This window comes from Triticum aestivum, chromosome 2D (assembly GCF_018294505.1).
Source record: "Triticum aestivum cultivar Chinese Spring chromosome 2D, IWGSC CS RefSeq v2.1, whole genome shotgun sequence".
Lineage (NCBI taxonomy): Eukaryota > Viridiplantae > Streptophyta > Magnoliopsida > Poales > Poaceae > Triticum > Triticum aestivum.
The window spans coordinates 340930300-340935219 of record NC_057799.1 but is presented as its reverse complement, the minus strand read 5'-3'; the positions used below and the strand labels follow the sequence as shown (position 1 = coordinate 340935219).

The 4920-nt window shown below is 43.5% G+C and overlaps 1 long non-coding RNA gene across 1 annotated transcript; it reads left to right on the top strand.

Moving 5' to 3' along the window:
• The first annotated feature begins 203 nt into the window (after positions 1–203).
• Positions 204–4663, top strand: LOC123053054 (uncharacterized). Its single transcript, XR_006425322.1, has 2 exons — positions 204–2504; positions 2708–4663. It is a non-coding gene; the product is annotated as an uncharacterized lncRNA (long non-coding RNA).
• The last annotated feature ends 257 nt before the right edge of the window (positions 4664–4920 follow it).

Here is a 4920-nt window from a genome sequence, read left to right as displayed (position 1 = left end):
ACTCAAGATGCTCGGCCTTGCCATAACTGAATACACCAGTTTAATGGTCACAGTGAAGACAATCCATGGATATAAGTTCCGAGATGGGTTCATGAATCAAGAAGATCGCTGCTTTTTTTATGGCCAAACTTGGATAAACTTTCTCAAGTGTTACAGACTGAAAGTTGACACACGAATCTACACTACTATTAAACAAGAGAACATGTTCACAGGGCGAACGAAAACTCTGCCGTTCCCACGCCCGCACGAGGGAAACAATCGCGCCCTTGATTCCGCTGGCAGCTCCCTAATTTTCAGGCCAATTCCAACTGAATCGTGCCTCCCCGATCCTTCTTTCTCTCCCCAGATCGAGGAAAACAGCGCCGCCTCCTCCCTTCTCCCACAATGACGCAACCCCCAATCCTCAGCCGAACTGCCCCGCGACAACCTCCCGGGCACTCTCCCCGCGACAACCTCCAGAGCGGCCCGGAGCGGCGTGCACTGGAAGCCGGAGCCGGTAAGGAGTGCGGCCACCGCCGGGAGACAAGGGGAGGCGTGGTCGAGCTCTTTTGGGTCGGCCATGGAGGCCGCGCGCAAGCCCGCGGCGCGGCGGCGCCCGCTCCCCCTCGCCTCTCCGGCCGCACCGGTCTCCTCCCAAAGGACGAAGTGGGCGCATGTGTGGCGGCCGCCGGCGAACGAGGCCACGCGCGAGCCCGCGGCGCGGCGGCGCGGATCCCTCTTCCCCCTGCCGGTTTGAAATCCGCACCGTCGCCGGCAAGGTAACTGCTCTCCTCCGGTTAGGCCCTGGCCTGGGCATGTGCAGCCGGTGCGAGCAATCACCGAGCCATCAGTGATTTGTTGATCCCTATGATTCACTCTCTAATTTGCATTGGTCAGTAAAAGATCCTCCTCTATAAGCGGAGCAGGTTGCTTTGCTTTGTATCCGATCTAATTTGTGCTTTACTTCTTTTTGGGCTGTACTGATTCTCCATATGCTCCACTTGAGAGAGCAAGAGAAGGTTACTCTACTCCATTATCTACTAATTCCGGCAATCAAGGTCAATACATGTTACATCAATCAGGGTCAGTAATCAGTACTACTAATTTCAGAGAAGACCTGTATAGCAGTACTACTCCATCGGCAACCGTTCGGTGCTAGATTTCTTTCACGCCTATGTGGTGTTGTGCCATGGTCGCTCTCCCTCCTCCAGGTTTGATTTTTCAAGTTTCATGCCTTTGTGTTTTAAGATGTCATCCCAAAAGTATTTGTAACATGAAAAACCAAAGAAAGAGAAGATTAACACGTGAGTTTATAAATTCTCAAAAGGAAGTCATTGAAGAAAATTTAGGACAAATATAGGCACTTGAACCGGCAAAGGGCCTCACTTTGTTATCTTGCACAGGGACTCAGCCAAGTCCGGCCTGGCCATGCCTCCGTCCTCCCGCCTTGCCGGCTGCGTGTGTGTGCTGTATGTGCTTGACGCTGCATGCTTGTTGGCTTGTCACTGGGTGCTTGTCGCTGCTGGCCTGCTGCAGCTGCTGCTGCTTTGCTGTATATATTTGTATAATGCTTGCATCTTGTATGCAGCTATGCTTTGTTTTATACTGACATTGTTGTTGTTGCTGCTGACCTGTTGATGTTGTTGCTTACTGCTGCTGTCCTCCTGATGTTGTTGCTGTGCTGGCCAAGGAGTGAGTCCAGAGATACACAACATTCAATTATGAGGATCTAGGAAATTAATGGTCATTCAGTCATTGATGATATAAAAAGAGGCATGAAGGCAACGAAAGGGGCAGTATTTTGATCTCATGTCATCTCGCACATAGATTATTTGTTCTTCTTTACGTACCATTTTATTAATTATTTATATATACCCACCATACCGCCGTATTATTGTTTCTTGAAATTACCGTATCCCCATTTCCTTATCGCCGTATCCGTAACGCCGGTGCTTCATAGCTATGAAGCATGAGTCTACAATGATCTATTTTCATGTTCTATCAAGAAGTTCTGTTTGCAATTTTCTTATATAAGTTTCATTTATGACAATAATGATCGATCCATGTTCATAGCTATGTACGTGTTTCACTGGTATTACCATTGTTCATAGTGTAAGCATATTAAACAGTTATATGCTTATTGCACTACAAAGTGTAAACTATTTATTATGTTCCATCATTTGACAGAGCAATGCTAAAGTTCTAAAGTATCAAGTGATTGAATACACTGAAAATGATTACATATGCAAGCTTTGCAAAGTAGAGAACCTCTTTTTTAGCCTCCACCAATTTATTGTTGTCCTTGTGTTGCTTGGATAAAATGAAATGCATACTATACTTGCCCTAAATGCTGTGTTTGGGAGATCGAGCATGGCTTACGTATGCCTTTGCCACAAAATTCTGTTCTTGGGGCTAAAGATCTGCCAAGGGCCATGCTTAGCGATCATATAGAAGAACAACTCTTTAAACGGCTCAATGAAGAGAGACACGAACGGGCTATTCATGATGGGAAAAGTTTTGATGAGGTTAGTGCTGCCTCATCAATTTACAGAATCTTACGTTTATGGATCCTATGTTTTCTTTTTCTTGTTTATATCTTGGTTTCCTTTCCTGAATATGAAATATGTGGTTTGTGTACTTCTTACAAACAGAGATGTGTTGCTCCTTCTGCATACTTTTATTCCTTTTTTTTTCAGAATTTGACTGTATTTAAGTGTTTTTTTGCTAGATCCTTGTTTCATGCACGTGCACTTTTTTTGGGGAATCGGGAGCTTTTCCGGACTGAATAAGTAGAGTTATAGTCAAGCTGAAGGCTGAAAACGAAGCCATAATTCATATTTATCCAAGCACACCTTTGCCGCTCAGGCGAATCGTTTTTTGCACACAGGTGAGCAGCAACATTAGCTGGTCTGTGCACAAGCCTAAATTGAAAACTAGAATAAACTCTACTTAGTTGGTTCACTTCCTTCAGGATGGGGGCAATCACTGATCTGTCTTGAGCATCACTGGACCAAAATATATGTACCACCTGGCAACAGATTGCTGGTACAAATATATGTACATACATTTGGGTGTATAGCTGGTTGATGTATTGTTTTAATGAGGGTTTGGTTTACGAGTGTGTGCAGTCTGTATAAGACTAGGAGTATTGGATGGTTTTGAGTCGGCACTCGGCAGTATGTATTTTGAATGAAGTTTGTGGTATGTATAGGGGTGATAGATTGGATAGGAACTTCTGCTCTAATTACTATGGTTGTGGTGAAATCATGTTTTGCTTGAATTATACTCCCTCCGTTCCTAAATATAAGTCTTTCTAGGGATTCCAAGAAGGGACTACATATGGAGCAAAATGAGTGAATTTACACTCTAAAACATGTCTACATACATCCGTATGTAGTTTATAGTAGAATCTCTAAAAAGACTTATATTTAGGAACGGAGGGAGTATATTTGGAACTGATCTTAATTTACTAGATAAATCAATTCCGAAATCCAATAAACTTCTATAATTTCTATAATTTCCAAGAATAGGAGTATTGCTGGTTAATCAATTGATTTACATTAATATCTTAAAAGGGGACCGCACGCATGTCCTGATGCTAAATCTTTTTAGAAAGGAAGGGTTTATGTAATTTTGGTAGGATAAAAAATGTAACCTTAGTATTACCTAGAGCTAGGATATTTGAGTAGATTATTTTAATTTTTGTGCTCATATGTGAGATCATGATAAAATTTGGAATATCATGTTGCTATAACGGAATCAGTCGGGATCGTGAAGTCTGCACCAGAATGTTGACCACCCTTTTTTGTTTTTTAAGTTAAGGAATTTACAACAAGTCTCTTGCAAAAATAACTGTCCTATCCCTTTCTACAATCTCTCTATATCTTTGTTAGATAAGGTAAGTATTGCATAATAGTTCGGTTTTCCGTGATTTTTTTCATTCCTCTGTGTAATAGCCTAATATGGGTTCACAATCAATAACATGCTCACCATCGAGAGTAACGATCAGTCGATATGTACTCCTAATTCTCTCTCTTATAAACGTGAAGTCCAAATGCCTACTGGCTGCTTTCAGGTGACTGGAATTTTGAGCCTTCAGCTTGTCGATATGTGCTTGAGAAGTAGGTAAGATGGAGCTAAGGCTGAGATGGAGGCGACACTGCCTGCCACAACGATTCCAAGATGCTGAGCTAGGACCTGGACGGAGGCGGGGACGACACTACTTGTGGTGGCGTCTCCAAGATGAAGATCTAGGACCTGGATGGAGGCAGGGACGACGCAACTTGTCCCAGCGTCGTCAGCGGAGGACATGCAGCGGGTTGTGGGGTTTGGGTGGAGGTGGGTTAGAGGGATGACCGGTGGCAGCAATGGCAACTCGGGCAGACCAGGGCGGCGAGGCTGCAGTGCGGGCGTTCGTGTGCCAGGAAGAAGGTTACAGTCCGTTGGATGCATAATATGGGAGGGCGGAGGGAAAACTGACTGAAGAAAAAAATCTTTTCGAGCCTGAAATAGTCGCTCTCAATTGTAACCATAGAAGCTTGGCACGTTTTGAAGAACCAGAGTTGCCTGTGTGTTCTAGAGTTTTTTCTTTAAACTTTAAGTCCTTTGTTTGCTCTATCTTGAAGACCTTTGTTCTACACGTCTTACTATGGGTTTTGAAGAAATAGAGTTGTGTGATCTGACATGGTGAAAGAGAAGGTGCTCGTGATGAGATAGAATTGCACTATCTATCTTTTATCGGGGTCCATAGAGCTAAATCCAAGCCATATATATCTCAGTAGCAATTCAGGTTCAAATACAACACCTTCTCTTCTATCTGTAATTAGCAACGTGGATTAACTATGTGTATTGTTACATTGTCTGAATCATCGCATTGTTATGACTAACTTTCTCAACACGTGCATTGCACGTGCACATCTACTAGTGTTGATGGAAATAGCA